The sequence below is a fragment of the Halichoerus grypus genome, chromosome 5 (genome assembly GCF_964656455.1).
Source record: "Halichoerus grypus chromosome 5, mHalGry1.hap1.1, whole genome shotgun sequence".
Classification (NCBI taxonomy): domain Eukaryota; kingdom Metazoa; phylum Chordata; class Mammalia; order Carnivora; family Phocidae; genus Halichoerus; species Halichoerus grypus.
The window spans coordinates 114,931,408-114,951,017 of NC_135716.1; the positions used below are offsets into that span (position 1 = coordinate 114,931,408).

The following is a 19,610-nucleotide window of genomic DNA, read 5'->3' on the forward strand; positions in this document are numbered from 1 at the left end:
CCTGCCTTCTTTCCTTCCTCCCTTCTTCTCTCCCCTTCCTCCCTTCCCTCCTTCCCTCCCTCCCTCCTTCCTTTTTCCTTCCCTCCCTCCCTCTCTCCCTCTTTCCAATTTCCTTCCTTCCTCCCGTCTTTCCTTCCTTCCTTCCTTTCCTCCCTCCTTCCTTTCTCTTTTTCTTTTCTTCTTATATCCTAAGTGGATTTTTTTTTTTTTTTTTTTTTTTTTACAGAGCAAAGAAATATAACTTTTAGAGAAGGACAGGTATACAAATTCCCTGAAAGGGCAATTTAGATCTATTCAAATTTAACTTTAAGGTCTCAGAGATTTTGTTTTAATTAAGTAGGCAAATATCTCACAAAAAGACCTCATAGTTGTGATCTTTGAATAGAGACACACAAAGAAGGCCAAGCTTTAGGATTTGCAGGCCCAGATAAAATATAAATAACCTTAACGAGTCTTATAGCAATAAATATTTTTGCTGTTACAGAGCAATGTTTATCCAATATAGGACATTCCTGTACCATCTTCACAGTGTCTGCCATGACCCAGGACCAGCGGTGCTATTATTAGTATTTTTCTTATGGGCGATTAATCACGAGGCGTCCAGGTATTAGGACTTGGAGGACAGCCCCTAATGAAGACATGGGTGCACCTTTCATTCTGGTCTGGGGTCAACTCCACTTGATTCACTTCATTCAAGTAGGCATAGGGAAGTTACTGTCTTAGAGGGACATGAATCCGTATCTGGAAATTGTTACATAAGCTATTACATCTGAAGCAATGACACTTTTGTAAGTTCACTGGCAAAAATTCCTTTTATGCACTTGACCAGCTATGGAGTAGCTGTTCTAATTCAGACTTCCATGGTGGAGCCAAGGACTACGGGAGAAGTTTCTGTCATGGTGCATGAAGACTGGACTGTACGTCTCTACATACCAATACCAGATGCCACACAGTTCGTGGAGTCCTCATTATAGCCTGAGGTGATTTTTAAGTCATCATCTTCCCTCTTGTTTTTTGTGACTGTTTGAACCAAGTGCTATTGCCCGGTCAAATTTCCTAGCCCTTAGTGTGACAGGCTTTGCAAACAGGCCCTGGGTATTAGGACTATAGCCTTTTCATCCTCTGATGATCACCTCTCAAATGGAAAGCAATTTTTTTCTCACATAGTTCACCTGCCAATGGTCCAGTGTAGGAATTTCTTCTAGAGCATCCTGACCATCCTGTGTAGCCCCTGGTTGGACACTCGGTGATGGGGCATTTACCAGTTCTTCAGCTAGTTCTTTCTGTTTCCGCAGCTTTCATTAGTAGAAAGTTTTTCTGTAGAAAACTCAAATCTGCCTCCTTATCCCTTCAACATTTTGCCTCAGTTCTGCTCTCTGGAGCTACAGAATATAGATTGAGTCTCTCTTAAGTTAGAATTTCAAAATATTAAAGAGAGTTTTCTTGTTCTCCCTAGATCTTCACCTTCCCAGGCAAAACTTGTATCACTCATTCTTTCCAAAAACGTTTATTGTGTAGTTACAAATGCTGGGTTAGACGGAGTGGGTGACTGAAGAGTGATTCAGATAACTCTCATGGACTTTGCTTACGAAACTGGCAACGCACTGACCAACTTCTTCTAGATGAACATTACTGTCCTTTGTTTCTAGATTAAGAGCTCCTTGAGGGTAGAGACCATGGCTTTTTATGAATATCCCCAGAGCCTCCTATTAGACACATAAATTGGTGTACAAAAAATGCTTTCTGACTTTCCTCCCTTCCTCTAAAATCGGGGCCCCTGTACTTGATCACAGTGTTATTCCCTTGGTTTGACCAATACTGAGCACAGCAGAGACATGGCACTGCTTGACCTGTGGGCTCATAAGACCTCGGTCCACATAGACTGCTCTAAGATTTGCTCTCACATGTCATCTCTTTTAAACGGCCTAACAACCCTGAGAGGTAGATACTGTTATACCCAGTTTTAACATGAGAAAACAGATGGAGATAAGGGCGTTAAACTGACTTAAACCACGGGTGTTCTCTAATTCCGTATTCAGGATTTTTTCTAATACAGACCCTAGCTCCTAGTTTTCCACCATTTTCTGAATTTGCACCTGAGTTTTCTTATGCCAGTGTAGAACTGTATCTTACTGAATTATCCTTACTTGTTAGGATATCTTATATCTTGTTAGTTCTGGCCTATACTTCTTGAGTCCTTCTGGAGTCTTAATATGTTTATTTTACCATCTTTGCTATTCCTTTCATTTTATGTACTTGTTACCAATGTGCTGGGCTTATTCTTTTATATAACTTATTGATTAGGAATGTTTTTGGTTCAAAGGCAAAGCGAAACCTTGCGCCAGGATGACATTGAGCCATCAATGCTGTTTTGGGTACACTCCTTCAACACTTCTATCACATAGTCCACAGTTTTCCATCTTTGTAAGCTTTATCATGTGTTTCTCTCATGATATTTTCCCTTTCCTCTCTGCTGCCACACACCTTTATGTACTATATGTTTTACAATATGGGGGAGAAGGTGTGTTTAAGAGAAAATGAAAGCCTTGATGCAAACTAATACATTTTCCCAAAAGAAACACTCATTTCAGTGTATACATGCAAAACTTTAAAACCTGATTAAAAAATGTATGAAGAAACTCTATCATGTGGAGGATGTTACTTAGGAGCTGAATTACAGGATTTGCTTGTCTCTCTTTTTCTCTTGCCTTGGGCAATCTAGTCTAATTACAAAACTTGCCGTTCATTCTGTTTAGTGTTTTTTTTCAGCTATGCATGAGAAAAGTTAATCAAAAAATAAAATGAAAAACTGTGATGGCTAATCGAAGTCCCATACATAGACTTCTCTGCTGTTGCCTACCCCGTCCGTGGGGATGAACTTCAAAATGTTACCTTTAAAGCATCATCAGATGTACTGTGCCTACTGGTCTCTGCTTCTCTTAAAGAAAGAGAAAAGATTCCTTTAATTTCAGAAGTTTGCGAAATTAGAAATAGAAAGAAAATCATGGATTTTTCTGTCCTCATTTATCTCTTACCTGTAATTGTTGGAAGGTTTTATAATCATAGAAGACACTAGACCAACAATCCCAGCGATGGGTAATCTCTTTAGAGCAGATAGAAAAAAGCAATTTACCAGCCCATCTTATCCTCTAGTATGCTCTTGTAGGGGAGCAAAATAACTCTCTTTCCTTCTACCCATCTTAGGTTCATTGGCTGGGGCCTTGCAAATTAGACTGACAAAAGACAGATTAACAAGAAAAAAAAAACAAACGGGTTTATTAACAAGTGCATCTTATGTACACATGGGAGTACTCAGTAATGAGTAACTTGAAGGAGTGGTTAGAACCTGGGCATATATAACATCTTAACAAAAAAACAATACATTTTTTGAGAAGGCACAAGACTAAGGAAAAGCACTTTGGATTTCTAGGGTGGCAAATTGTGGTAAGGTTAATACATGGGGGAACTAATGGCAGATAAGGTCTAGTGAGTGGAGTTTGTTATATAGAATCCTCTGGTGCCCTCTCTGGGCTAATAAGGGTCTAGAGTTGTCTTTAGTAATGTCTGTCCTTCCTGGTAAAAGGTGGACCCCTTTACAAATCTGTATCCTGCCTTTATGGGGGGAGGTCAGAGAAGTTTTCTTATATCTGTTTCTTCTCAGTTGCCTTCAGCTCAAAGTAATCCTATGCAAAAGAGGCATATTTTGGGGTGGCATATTCTGCTCCCCATTACTGTGGAAGGACATTGGATTAAAAGGATTGTTGATGCTTGGCCCATCCTCTTTCTGGCTTCCTTGCCTAGAAGATAGCCCCAAATGTCAACCACTAGAACCAATCCCGGCTGTGGTTTGGTGTGGGTTTTTGTCAAGGGCTGAGATAGCATCTTAGGTTATTTTAAATCCTCTCTGTGACAACATCACTGCAACCAAAAACAACGTGACCAAGTTAGTGCCTTTAATTAAGTTAACTAACCCTGATAAAATCACAGAACTGTTTCTTTATTCTTTGGGAGATGAAAGAAAAGGTATAGGAAAAGGGTAGGAGGTCGGTGAAGGTTTTTGAAAGTTCGGATATTGTTTCGAAAGGGTGGTGGCAGCCGTTGTGGATTGATGGTGAACAAAAGTAGCATGTTATCAATGCAAGTCTGTGGCATTTTGTCAGACAAAAGGAGATTTCTGGATGGTGTGTGTCCATTGCTCCTGTGGCCTAAACAACCCTGTGTTTCTCAGTTGTTTGAAGTGAGTGGTGTTGAGAAGCAACATATGCTTCTTCCCCACCATGCAGAGCAATGAAATTTGGAAATATGTGCTAAAAGAGAAAACATAGCTTCCTATGGCAATTTATCTCCAAGAAAGGACAACTTCCTGGGATAGTGCTAATGGTTGCTAAAACCTCACTGAGAAAAATAATTCAATTGCCCAAATTTGGCCTTAGCTCACGCTGCAGCTGGCTCAGTAGAGTGGCAAGGGACCATCCGTCTGCTTTGGAGTGAGGTGTGCTTGGGAATCATGTGGATGGAGCCTCCCTTTGCTGATACTGGGTAAGATAAAAGAGGCCTGGGGACTTTCAGAGTAAAATATACCATTCATATAACACAGCATTGTGTAAGTCTTATGAAGTTTTTTTTTTAATGCTCTTTAAACTTGCTTTCATAACAAGCATTACAGCTTAAAGAAAATGAAAAATATGTTAGAGTCCATTGAACAAATCTGTGAATGCTTTATCAATAACAGCAATGTGACCAAAGTCCTGTGCACTTGGTTTTTTGGTAAACCTTGAAGACCAGGGACCTCAAGGTATTAAACATATAACCTCCTATTTTAACTTCCTGGCTGACACAAGTTTGGTATTCAAAATTTTAGCCAGCAGCTGAACTCAACAATTGGGAAGGTAATTGACCAAGAGTTCTACTTTTGACTGCTTTAAGGTCATATATAGGACAGACAAAATAGTTAGAAATGTTCCAGAGAAACACCAACAACATGGAGTGAGAGGTAGAATCTGGGGCTCTTTTGCACACCAAAAAGAGACATTTTTCTTAATTGAGGTATAATTGACATACAACATTGTATTTGTCTCAGGTGTATAACAATACTTGTAAAATTTGCAAAATGATCACCACACTAAGTCTAGTTAACATCCGTCACCATACATAGTTATAGAATTTTTTCTTGTGATGAGAACTTCTAAAATGTATTTTCTTAGCAACTTTCAAATATGCAATACAATATTATTAGCCATGGTCGCCATGCTGTACGTTGTATTCCCAAGATTTATTTATTTTACAACTGGAAGTTTGTACTTTGACTCCTTTCACCCATTTTGCCCACCTTCTACACTCCATCCCTGCCTCTGGTAACCACCAATCTGTTCTCTGTATATGTAAGAGCAGTTTTGGGATTTTTTGTTATTGTTGTTCTTTTAGATTCCACATATAAGGGAGATCCTATAGCATTTGTCTTTCTTTGACTTATTTCACTTAGCATACTGCCCTCAAGGTCCATCTGGGTTGCAAATGGCAAGATTTCATTCTTTTTTTGTGGCTGAATAATATTCCATGTAGACAGTTGACCTTTGAGCAATGCAGGGGTTAGGGGCACTAAACCCTCTCCCCCCCACCTCCTGCAGTTAAAAATCCATGTATAGCTTTTGATTCCCTAAAAACTGAACTACTAATAGCCTACTATTGACTGGAAGCCTTACTGATAACATAAGCAGTCAATTAACACATATTTTTGTATGTTAAATTATTATATACCGTATTCTTACAATAAAGTGAGAAAAAGAAAAGAAAAGAAAAAGTTATTGAGAATCATAAGGAAGAGAAAATACATTTACAGTACTGTACTACTGTATTTATTGAAAAAAACCTATGTATAAGTGGACCCAATCATTTCAAACCTGTGTTGTTCAAGGGTCAACTATATATACACTGCATTTTTCTTTACCCGTTCATCCATCGATGGACACTTAGATTGTTTCTATGTCTTGGCTATTATAAATAATGCTGCAGTGAACATGAGGATGCATGTATCTTTCTTGGTTAGTGTTTTGATTTTCTTTGGATAAATACCCAGAAGTGGAATTGCTGGACCGTATGGTGGTTCTATTTTTAATTTTTTGAGGAACTTCCATGCTGTTTTAAAGAGGCATAATTTATAACTGAGATCCAGTGAGCTGTCCAGGACTCCACTGAGGTCTCTTGCTTTATTACCGTGGAAGTTTTGGCCACATGACTATAGGATAATGCTAAATTGCAAAATCAGCAATGTGGTGTTATGAAAAGATCCCTGACTCTGGAAACAGGAGACCTGAATCTTTGTGCCATGTGATAATCATTAATCATAATCTTCATTTGTGAGCATTACTGTATCACTATATGCAGGCATCTTTGAATATACTTTCTCTAGCCTGTGTAATCCTGCAGGCAGGAAGATATTATTATCCCATGTTCAAGTTGAAGAAACAGTTTTGGAGAAATTAAGTGACCCTCCCAAGGTCACTAAGCAAGTAAATAGCAGAGTTAAAATTCAAGCTCAAGACTGTCTCCTGAGGCTCTGTCTCTGCTGAATGCTCCATGTTCTGTCCTGTAGCTTTGTCTTTCCTTCTGCCATTCCTCCTTCTTGGAATACTTTCTTGCTCACTTCAGTCTGTATGACTTTTGGTCATTCTTTAAGCCTGACTCCAGTCTAGCATTTTTAGGAAGACTTCTAGGAACACTCCCATCCACTGGTCTCTCCCCATTGTAACCTCACAGCCCTTCTTAGTGCTGCTCCCTTGTTGACACTTGCTTATATCTCTGGTATGTTCTCTTCAGCCTTTGTCACTTCCTATTTATTGTGAATGTGTTCTCAGTGTGACACCTTTCCCTCTCTCTTCTCTCTCATTTATAAATTTGGAAGATATTTGGGGAAAAATCATTAAAATATAGAAAAATACCATATATCCTACTACTCCAAATTAACAAAATTTACCATTTAAAATTCCTGGCTTAGAATATTTTTCTTTAAATAAAGAAATAGCATCTTACCAATCAAGTTGAGGTTCACATTACACATTTTCCAATCCCATTCACCTCCTCCTTCTCCAGAGGTAACCACTAATCTGAATTTGGTACCTAACCTCTCAATCTCTCTCTGTTTTTTATTTTTTGTTACACACTGTATATTTGTAAGCAATACATAATGTCATTTTGTAATCTGTTTGCTAAAGAACATAATGTGATTATTGCATATATCTTTTGAAAATTTGCTTTTTCACTCAATGTATTTTAAAAACTAGCCAAATTGATGTATTTAAATCTAATAATTTAAATTGTAGTATTCCATTTCATGAACATAAATGTCTTATTTATCTAATCCTCTGTTTATGGACCCTGAGGTTCTTATAGGAAGCTATTTCAGTGTATTGGTTTCTCCTTTACTATTAGACACTACATTCTCTGATTGAGGGACTGTGGATTATGCCTCTTTGTGCTCAGTGCTGTCATTGCAATTCAATAAATGTATGCTGAATGAGTTGATGAAAATATCTGAGCAAGTGAAGGCCTTCAACTTTGAGAAGATCAACATTATTGAAAGCAGGTAGAGGGTGACATCAAAGAAGTTAGTTGAAATAACATTTTTTTTCTTGTGTTTATGGAGATGGAAAAGTAGGGTAATAAAAAGCTACTTGAAATAATACTGAGGGGCATGTAGGTGGCTCAGTCAGTTAAGCCTCCGATTCTTGGTTTCCGCTTGGGCCGTGATCTCACGGGTCATGAGATAGAGCCCCATGTCAGGCTCTGCGCTTGGTGTCGGGGGGTGTCTGCTTGAGGATTCGCTCCCTCTGCCCTTCTCCCCACTCATGGGTGCTCTCTCTCTCAAATTAAAAAAAAAAAAGAAAGAAAGAATACTGAGATGAGGAGAGGTAAGTTAGTAAATTTTTTGTGATCCTAATGAAATTTGTAAAAGACTAATAACAGAAAATATGTAAAATAATTGATGAAGCTACAAGCAAAAATGTTTAGAAATGTGCTTAAGTATGTCAGTGCTGATTTATGGCTGGAGAGTGCAAGTTCTGTATCCACTTCTAACTAGGCCATCTCCATGATTCACCTTGGAGAAATCTAATTACCCTTGAATATTTGACCTTCAATGTGTCAACATAAACATTTTCTCAACCTGGTTTCACGGAGATATGGCAGCTGTGCTTAACAGATAACATTTTTCTTTAAAAGTATTAAAGGCCATGGTCTATTTCTTTAGCTTTGTATCTTCCCTTCTGACCCATTGCACTTTTGTTACTTTGTGATTGTTGTCCAGATGGATCACATCCAATAATGGGGAGAGAGGTGTGAAGTCAGGAGGTAGGGATTATTGCAAGGAAGAAATGAGTTTATACTTGTGAAACCTTAAGATAATGTCTGTCACAGGCTTAGATCTCAATACCTGTTAATTACTACTCCTCTCTTTTGTATTTCTTACAGTAGATATAAAGTAGTTATTTTATAGGCTCTATTCTAAGTCTGCCAGGATGAATACAGAACTCTTCATGTTTCTTTAGCCCAAGGTTATAATTTGTTCTGAGAATTCTGATAGGCGAAGAGCAAGGGTCTCCACAGTGAGAAGTGAACTCCAAACACTGTCCATCCATCAGGGTTATCAAATGATCAAGTAGGGACAGCAGGATTGGGCTTTGATTGGATAATTAGGATGAAGCTGTATTAAGCTTATTATTTCATATGTAGCTTCTCGTGATGTTGGCTATAATCTGATAGTTATAGGACCACTCTTCCCTACTCGCCCATCCCTCAGTGATCTATTGATTAAACATTTATTTGATGAATATAAAACACTTACGAGGTGCCTGAGACAATTCCAGGTACTTGAGTTGATGAAAATATCTGAACAAGTGAAGGCCTTCAACTTTGAGAAGGTTAACATGATTGGAAGCAGGTAGAGGGTGACATCAAAGAAGTTAGTTGAAATAACATTTTTTTCTTGTATTTATGGAGATGGAAAAGTAAGGAAAAGTGCCCACGTACATGGATGAACAACCAGGAAAGGATCCCTGCCCTCCCATGGCTTACATTCTAGCTTGGGAGGACAGAAAATGAACAAAAAATATGATACGTAAATTGTATAGGACATGGGAAGGTGGGAAGTGCTATGGAAAAAGAAAAGGTAGATCCAGATAAGGGAGATTAGGAGTGCCTGCTAGAGGTAGGACGGTCAAGGTTCATTGAGAAGGTGAGAAGGGAGCAAAGACTTGAAGGAGGTGAGGAAATTGGCTGTGCAGATGTGTGTAAGCAGAAGAGCAAGAACCAAGGCTACTCCTGTCGTGTGTGATGTGAAAAGGGCTGCTTGACTGTAGTGGAGTGAGCAAGGGGAGGAAGCAATAGGAGGTGAAATCAGAGGGGCTATGGAGGGCCAGAGGATGTAGGGCTTGTAGGCCATTGTGAAGACGTTGCTGAGCCAATGGAGGGTTTGAATTAGTGTTTCAAAAGACCATTCTGACGTCTGTGTTGAGAACAGATTCTAAGGGATAAGCCTAGAAGGAGGCCTGTTAAGTAGCTATTGCAGCTCCAGGAGGGAGATGGCAGTAGAGGTAAGAAGTAATTTAATTCTGACACATTTTTAAACTAGAGTCAGTATCCCAATGGATTAGATGTAGGGTATGAGAGAAATAAAGGGACTAAAATGCCCCAAAGACTTTTTTGACAGAGCATCTGAAAAGATGGAGCTTCCATCAACTGGACTGTCAGGATGAGGTTTGGGCAAGAACATCAGGAATACTTTTTTTTAGAAGTCTATTAGCCATCTGCATATACCAATCTGGAGTTCAGGAAAGAGGTCTTGGTTACAGATTTGGGGTTTTTGGCATATAGATAGAGTTTAAAACCAAGGGATTAGATAAGATCACCAAGGGAGTGAGTGCACACAGAAAAGAAGACCAACAACTCAGTGCTGGGAGCACTCCAACATTAGGGGCTTGGAGTGCAGAAGAGAAATCAGCAAAGAAAAATGAGGAGTGACCCATGAAGTAGGGAGAGAGGTGGGTGAGTCACAGATGTCCAATAGAGAAAGTGTTTTAAGGAGGGAGTCATCAAATATGTCAAATGATGATGATGAGTCAAGTCAGATGAGGAGTAACAGTTGACTCATGTATCTAACTCTGTGAAAGTCATTTGGTAACATTGATGAGAGCAGTCATGGGATGTGTGGAAGTCAAGGGTTAAGGGAGAATGGCAGGAGATGAATTGCAGATAGCAAGTAGACTAATAGTCAAGACTAGTCTCCTAAATGGAATTTGAACACTCTGTCCTCAAGTACTCTTTCCTCGGCTCATTAACATACCCAAAATACCAAAGTCAGAATTTCCTTACTTCCTTTTAGGAAAGCCCTTGTACTCAACCACTGAAAAATGTAAATATCTTGAAATTGGTATCTCAAAGTTACTAACGTCATGGTATGGATTTATCTGTTTGCACTGATACCTGGGGTGACAATGATACAGTAGAATTTCAAAGCTGGAAGTGATTTTAGATATGACGTAGCCCAGCCCCTATTAACAGAGGTATATATAGGGGAAGTGACTTGCTCAAGGTCACATACTTGATGGATGACAGAGCTGACACAAGGATCCAGGATTTCTGTTCTAGTGCCTTTTCAATCACATAATATTTTTTTTTTATGGCTCAATCACATACTATTTTATCTTGAATTTGATCCAACATGTATGTAGGACAAGTGAAGACAGGAGGAGATGTTATGGAAATGTCTGTTATGTGAAAGAATGAATGAATGAACCAACAGAAGAACAAAGACGAGGCAAAGTTTTAAATGCATGGGGAAACCAGTTGTGGGTTCATCAGGCTGATGGTAGGAGATTTGCTTCGAGATACAAAAAAAAAAAAACAACAAAAAAAACCCAGGGTGAGAAATTATAACAGCTAAGGGAGCAAGAAGTGAGAACTGCACACTGCAGGATAAGTGCTTTTTACCTTGAAAGCATCAGAGATGTTTAAAATTATTTTAAAAGTAAGTGCAAACTGTTAATGAGGGTTAATGGAAGGAACTGAAGATAGAGCAGCTCTTTTACTAACAAGAATTGGGATGATGGCATTTTTTTAAATCCTTGCTGACAATGTAAGAAAACTACTGACTTGGAGGCAGCAAGTTTACAACTGCCTGAAAATAACCAGATACAAGAGGTTTCAACTTGCTGGAACTCTTATTATATGCTTGAATGACTCCTGGAACAAAAGAAAGCTGTGCACGATTGTTTAGGAAAGTGTAAGATAAACAAAGCCTATGTTTTCTAACATCTACCGACTGTAATCTGATAGCCGTGTTATATTGGTCTCTGCTCATTTTAAGGTTATGTGATGAAGATGACTTTAGTGGTTCTTAAGTTCAGTACATAAATAAATGATGTGAAGACTCCACATTAACTTATGTCCCTCAATTTTTCATACGTATTTGCTGCTTTTCTTTCCAAAAGGAAAATGTACATTACTTGTTCTCCTGGAAACATTCCATCCTTTTTATGCTTTTCCTTTCTCTTTTGAAAGATCCCCCTCACACTGCATAAATAGAAATGTCCCTGAGATTCATTTGATTTCATGGATGGCAGAGTACTCATTTCAAATATCTTTGGGAGAACCAGATAAAATAGCTACACTATACTGCATTACCTGATTTAGTGCTGGGGACCGTTAGAGGACTAGATGGCTATGGGAAATTGTAGTGGGAAACTCAAGTTGGTTTTCACTTTAAGTTCAGCGCTTTGAATCCGGTGGAGCTGAGGGTAGTCAAAAGTTATTGCTATCTGATTTGACTGTTCGCTGTTCCAAGTGAAATAAGCCAGTGGTGCCTCTGTTTGGCGGGTAGGAAGGAAAACGCTCCTATCACTGTGGTGCTAAATGGCAGTTCTTGAGCAGTGTCAGCAGAGAACTGGCTGGGAAAGGTGACTTGTTCTTTCTTTCTCTCAGCCATTACTTTGTCAGGGTGAAGGCATCCTGGTGTAGCAGTTGGGGAAATCTTACACTTCTGTTTATCAGGCTGTATCTATTCTTAGGAGAAGCAGAAGCCATCCATTTGCAAAGCTGTCCATCTGGTACCCCCAGCCACCACTAAAAGCCACTTCAGTTTATTTCTTCAGTTCTTTATACTTTGCGGAGAGTTTATTGTAAAGCTGTATTAACCAGTAAGACGCCTTTAAGATAAATTGTGCTCAACTTCGGAAGGAGATAGCAACTTGTGCAAAGGTGCCCATGGTAGTTTAAGTAGGAGAACGGAGGTAGTAGTGCTTGACGCTGCCGGAAGCATCACTATGTCTATCTCAGCTGTCCGCTCTCTTTCTAGTAGCATGTGGTTTTCATCCCTTATTCCCTCTCCTCATTGGCTCCCTTCCCTTCATATTTAACATTGTTTCTGCTCATTCACTCTTGCATTTATTTATTTACTTATTTGTTATATTAGGTTAGTTAGTTAGTTCCTGCTCCCCTGATTTTTGCCACCTGCAAGGAGGAAGTAGACATTCATATAATAATATTGGACCCTTCCCTCTGTATTTGGTCATAGCCAGAGCAGGCTAGCATTCCCGGAGGAGGGACATAACCCTTGATCTTACTCGCTAGGGTTAGGTGATTTCCCTTGGCTTCAAGCTGTTTACATAGAGTTCCAAGGGGAACCGAGGAGGGCCCGTTTCCCTTGGCGGCCAACCCTAGGCTTGAGTCAGAGAGGAAGATGACGTTTAGTTCCTTTTTTTCTCAGACAGAGAATCATTCATGTGAAGTCTTATTATATAAGTTTAAATGAGCCTTCAACAGTATTCTAGGCACTGACAGTATTCGGAGGCCTGACTAAGCCGTGTCTCCAGCCTAGAGAATTACGAGTGTGGGACATTCAGGGATGGGGATCCCTGGGAAGGTATGACCGGTCCTTAAGAGCTCTGGATAATGTAGTCGATAAGCAATTTCTCTTTTTGCCAGGTGGAACAATGTAAAATTAGAAAAAAAAAATTCCTGTGTGCTTTGGCAAACAATTTTGAGTCTCCTGCTTTAAAAATGATGGATAAATTAAAAGATGAGAGAAATACATCCAAGTGACTTTAACAGTCAAGTGCTGAACACTAATTGCTCATCCATTCTGGAATCACCAAACTGAAACATAGGCTTGTCTCTTCTTTTTATGTGTAGTCTGAGGTTTGTTTGAAATTCTAAAGCATTTTGTAAATTATTGGGAAATGACTACATGTGAAAAAGCAGAGGAAAACTTAAAATGGGTCTATTTTAGATTTTTCTTTATTTAGATTTTCTGTAGGTTCTTAAGGAACTTCTTTTTTTTAAAAGATTTTATATTTATTTGTCAGAGAGAGAGAGAGAGCACAAGCAGCGTGAGTGGCAGGCAGAGGGAGAAGCAGGCTTCCCACTGAGCAAGGAGCCCAATGCGAGACTTGATCCCAGGACCCTGGGATCATGACCTGAGCTGAAGGCAGACATTTAACTGACTGAACCACCCAGGCGTCCCTCTTAGGGAACTTCTGAAGCATTTTGTTTCTATTATTATTTCTTCCTATGTCACTATATATGCTTACTAAGTTTAGAAAATGTCCAAGGGCTACATGACATGGTCATGACATTGAAGTCCTTTACTACTTTATCTCATAAGACTCTAAAACACCATCTGGTAGACATTAGTTTCTTTAATGCCCCTTGAGCAAGTCTCAACCCTAGGATGGTATCCCCTTAGCAGAGATCCTTTTCCTACCTTTGCTTCACCAGTTGACATCTTCCAATCCTTTAGTCTTCCATTCAATACTTGCTTTCTCCAGAGAATACTTAATGAATGCGTGAATAAACTGGGTACCATTTTGTAAATAAATCTCAGCCCAGGATTATGACTAGGTGCCAAAATGCCTCTTTCTCTCCTAAATTTCTCCTATTTTTTCCCCTTAGGTTTGGCTCTTTTTTCTTTTCTCCTTTTCTTTTTTCAATTCATGATATTAATTTTTGCAATTGGAGTGAGAATGCAAAGCACATGGGAATAACAGTATTCAACATCTTTTATTCATTAATGCAATGTTTTCTGCTTTGTATTTTAAAAGCTTCAGTGGATAAATGTAAAGTCTATCTAAAAGACAATCAAGAAATCAAAGACCATTTAAGTGAGGCTGCCATGATTTAGCAATGAAAAAAATGCTCAGTTTTAGTTAGTGGTGAGGAAGAAGAAAAGGAAAATTTCAGAAAAGTCCCTTGGTTTGGCGGAAAGAACATGAGCTTTAGAAGGTAGTGGGAGAAGGTGAAATCACATCTGAGTATCTAAAATATTCAAGGCCCTGTATTAGGTAGTGCCTCTACCTGATACCAACCCTCTGATGGAGGTAAAATTAATCCTATTTTATAGAAACAGAATAGAGTCTCATAGGCTCAGTACTTTGCCTAGGGTTGCACAGCCAATAAAGAGCAGGACTGAGATTTATTTTTTTAAAGATTTTATTTATTTTATGAGAGAGAGAGAGAGAGAGAGAGAGACTTCGAGCTGGGGGGAGGGGCAGAGGGAGAGAGAGAATCTGAAGCAGACTCTCCGCTCAGCATGGAGCCCAACACAGGGCTCGATCTCACAACCGTAAGATCATGACCTGAGCTGAAACCAAGAGTCTGATGCTTAACTGACTGAGCCACCCAGGCGCCCCACAGTAGGACTGAGATTTAAACATAAGTATGATCCCCAAGCCCATGTTCATTGTAGTGTATCACAGTCATAACTATATCAAAATATCTATAGGAGTCAGGTGGACACAGGTTTGACTCCAACCTTCAAACTTAGTAACTGATACCTGTTTCACCTGATAGATTTATCGATACTAAGTGAAGAATAGTTTTAATGTTATGTATTTAATATTATGTATATTTTACCAGAGGGAACTCCAGCATATGCCACAATTAGAAAATTGAAGAAATTAGATATTAGAGTAATTCCCAACAGTCTCAACAACAGCTAAAGACAAAAAATATCATATAAAATTCTACCTTCTATGGTGACTCTGCCTGGAGCTGGGTTTTTGCTATAGAGAAAGCCTCTAGTCTTTACCACCCAAAGTTGTAATGTGTTATGTAAGTGACAAGCAGACATATCAGTAACCTCTCTTAGAGAAGAATCTTTTTCTCATGAATGGCTGTGGACTCAAATGAGGTCATCATCAATGAATATACATAGGAACCACATTTTATTAAGGTTATGAAACAATATAAATTAAACATGATACAAACTTTGGAGAAATAAAATTGAGGTTACAACACTACATTGGGGGCACTACATCATCTCTGCTTGGGCTTGGCTAACATTTGGTCACTTCCTGACTTCATATTTCATCTGAGAATTCCTTGAGGGGATTTCATAGCCAGGGGCCCCATTCTATGAAGTTTAACAAAGTCTTCAAAAATATTGCCACTTGTGCGGTTCTGGACACTTCAGCCACCTGGTCGAAATCTTCATTTAGTCAAAACGTCAGTCTGTTTGTGGGGGGTCCATATTTTGGTTCGGGATTTTAATCAGTTTTGTGCAAAAACATATGGGCTGTCATGGGCTTGGTTCTGAGATGTCTTGGAGGGGTGATGAAGAAGATACTCTTTTCTGTTTTCATGTTCGTCTTCAGTTTCATTGTCTGCAAATTGAGGGATTTAGCCTACATAAATGGTTCTTGACCTTTTTGGAGCCAGAGCCTCCTTTTAGAAGCTGATGGAATCTATGGATACTCTTCTCAAAAAAATGTCCATAGCTGCAATTTCAAGGAGTTGACATACTACTTAAGGACTACATACTACTTAAAGGACTCCCAGGAACCCAAGAACCCCTGGCTGGAGAATCTGTGGGCTATATTATCTCTTGGATCCCTTCTAGTTCAGATATTATATTATTCATATTTTCTCTGATGATTTGGATGCTTGTTACGATGCTAGTAAAAATGGGATATGAACTATTTAGGTAGCTTTAACTTTCATAGCTATAAAGGACAAAATGTCATCTGATAATTTCCTTTTTTTTTTTTCCCAACAGAATTTCTGAACCATATCTGCTCTTTAGAATCACCTGGGGGAGCTTTTAAAAATTCCAATGCCTGGCCACACCCTAAATCACTTAAATCAGAGTCTCTGGAGGTGGATTCCAGATATCAGTTTATTAAAGCTCCTCAGTTAGCTTCACTGTGCAGCCAGGTTGAGAGTCAGTGCTCTGGCAGGATTAAAACATCTTCAGAAGTTCCAGATAATAAGAACATCAACCACCAGCTGAAGATGAAAGGATATTCCATTCTTTTCCTGCTCTCAAATGTCTGGTGTTGAATACTATATTTCCAGCTCAAAATAAGGGCTTGAAAACTCTTGTGTGTCATCATGCCTCCCAGTGTGTTATGATCTTGTCTAAGCTGGGCAAGTGTTACAAATACTGAATGGCCTTCCTGGTCCTGAATATAGATGTGGGAAGGACATGCTCTGCTTTGCCACAAGCACACATCAGTAGAGATTTGTTTTCAGCATAAGAACAATTACCATTGTCATATTCTGGACTGTGTGCAAATTGTTTTATTATAAACTCACTGTTGGTCCCTATTTAACTGGGAAATAATTTGTTCTAAATTTATCTATTCTCTCTGCATGGCATTGACATTTGCCGACACTGCCAGACTTGCTTCACTTATAAGAGAAAAGGTTCCATGGAGAACAGGCAGTGTGCTCTCATCTAACTGATTAATAATCTCTAGAGGATCTTTGGAACTGGCATGTGAACTCTTCCTGCTCTCCTGCTAATTTTGACTTTCACTGAACTCAGAAACACAAACAATGGTTTCCATGAAATGGAGCAGTAAAAGTTTTCTTCATCCAACCAGCTCTCTAAAGAAAGAATGCTCACTGCCAAAGCTTAAAGATGAGAAATGAGATATGTAATGAAAAGTTGTTTGTTTTCAAGAGTTCACAAGTCAATTTGGGTTACTTCATCCGCCAAATTTTTATCTCTGTACTAGGCAACAATTACATGTTTTCAGCTTGGAAAAAAAAAAAAAAAGTCCATCTTTGCTTACCATGGCATCTGTAGTATGTTGAAACCATTCTGCAATTTAATGCAGACAAAGACTTTCTAAAGTCACATGGTCTGTTTGAGTAAGAGGAGTCCATTAAGAATGAACCGAGACATCATGTATTATCGTGATTTCTCCCTTTGCGGGTTTTACAATTTTCCTACCAAGCTCTGGTGTTTTAAGATAACATTTTGCACATTGGATTTAACTACCTGAAAGCCTATGACACGGAATTGCCAGCAGCCAGTTGGTAGCCTGGAAGGACCTTATTTAGTCATGACTATCTTCTTCCTACTTCTTTATAGTATAAAGAGAAACTCCTTCAGGGGGATGTCTTGATTTACAGACATCCTTTTGTTATTTTCTTAGAAATGCTATTCAAATCTAGAACTAAGGGAAAAGTCAGATATGAAACTTCAGAGTCATTAAGTGGCACAATCTGAGTATAAATTTTATGGCACCAGTGAGGGCTCCAGATCTTGATAGTGACTGTTGCTAATCCAAATATTGCCACCGAAGAAAGGACACCCATTAATAATTACTATTCTAAACACATGGAAGCACCAGGAAAACCTTTGCTTTAACTATGGTATGTTTGACTGCAAACAACAATGGCATACATATGTTCATGTAATTATTTCCTACACGTGTTTCATTTGGAAACTGGCTAAAACTTATGTTGCCCACTCTTGATAAAAATGAAAAGAAGTAAACAATGAAAACAAAAGGCAAACTGGTTTAACACTGACTTGCCAAAAGGCTCACTTTTGAATTGGTATCTTCACCAGAAAACAAAACGCTGGCTATTATTTGGGCTCTGGTTATAGCTCCACACGTAGTAGGCTGTCAATAATAAACATAGACAGAATAAAATGAATGAATGAAAGTATCTATAATGTATATTTGAACAATAAGAACCACATTTTGAATAGAAGATCACATGTGCTTTCTTTTCTTTAAAAATCTATAAAATTTATATCAAACCTCACAATTTTTATTATAAGTTTTCATGATTAAATTATTGCCCCATCTACTCAGGCTGCTTTTAATATTGCCTTTGTTCATGTAACCATGGCAACATCTTTGGTATCTATACTTCAGGTTCTGATCTCTCATTCCACAATGGGTCACTTTGCTCTGCATCATTCATAACAGAAATCATCTGAGGGCACAGGCAGTCTTGGAATGGGATTATATTTTTCATGTCCTTTCTGTTAAGGGCTGGGTTGTGTCTCCCAAAATCCTTATGCTGAAATCCAACTCCTAGGACTTTAGTATGTGACCGTATTTGGAGATAGGGTCATTAAAGCGGTAATTATATTAAAATGAGGTCATTAGGATGGGCCCTAATCCAATATGAATAGTATCCTTATAAGAAGAGGAAATTCAGACACAGATACGCACAGATGAAGACCATGGAAAGACACAGGATGAAGATGGCCGTCTACAAGGCAAGGAGAGAGGCCACAGAAGAAACCAACTCTGCAACATCTTGATTTCAGACTTAAGCCTTTAGAGCTGTGAGAAAATAAATTTCCATTCTTTAAGCCACCCAATCTGTTTTACTTTGTTACATGGCAACCTTAGCAAACTAATACAACTACCTTGATTTTCTAAATTTTTAGTCTTCCTTCCCAAATATCACTAGCCCTTGAAAGTTTGAAATATATTCTGAGCTTCATGTTTATGCAAACTTTCAGGTTTGTTTGCTTTCTCTGCATCTCCTAGACCACCAATAAATCTGACCGTATGATTTTTCCCAGATTTTCTCCTTCTCTGATATTAACAGTTGCATATTTCCTAGTTTTTGCAACATATCAAATAGGAGATCTTTTAGGAAGTTCCTATAAACCAGAAAGGGTTTGTTTATCATAGTTTTAGCTAAGTCATCTGAAGAGGAAGATTTTCTATCTATGATATGTAGCTGTATCATTTAAAATGGAACTTGGGGAGAAGATAGCAATAGATCCAGATTCATTTAGGCTATGAATATACATAGGTTGCACATTATTATTTTTCTGTCTTGTAAGCTTGCCCATTCTAACAGTCTATAGCAATGAAAAAATACAAAGACACTGAAACAGATGATTAAGACTTGGTATTTGGCATGGGATCCTGTGTCCACTGGGATTCAGGTTTGGGATGGGGAGAACCAAGGTCAGCCTGGTAGAGCAGGCAGCCATCCAAATGCTGTGAAGAGCTAAGGAAGCCCAGGGAGGGCCTTGTTTTTCAAATCTTTCCTCAACTCACAAGCCAGGATTAGACAGGCTATTGTTAGAGAATTTATGTTTCGAAATCAGTCAGGAAAACTTTCGGTCATTAAAAATTTCTTCCAAAATCCAAAACATGATCAGAGGAGCTGAGCAGCATTTGGCCCTACGGTGGTAATGCAATGAAAGCGACTTTATTTAGGGTTATCATTAGTCTGACAAATTGGAAAAACAAATGAAACAATCCTTTCCTTTGGATGATGTTGGGGACTACTTGAGAGCATTCCTAATTAGGGATTAAAAGCAGTAGCTCTCTGGGGGTTTAGATGTTAAGCCTGGA

General features: G+C 38.7%; 1 long non-coding RNA gene across 1 annotated transcript; it reads left to right on the top strand.

Moving 5' to 3' along the window:
• Positions 1 to 442: 442 nt before the first annotated feature.
• On the top strand, positions 443 to 18,611 carry LOC144381906 (uncharacterized). The gene is made up of 2 exons (XR_013448081.1): positions 443 to 980; positions 16,043 to 18,611. It is a non-coding gene; the product is annotated as an uncharacterized LOC144381906 (long non-coding RNA).
• The last annotated feature ends 999 nt before the right edge of the window (positions 18,612 to 19,610 follow it).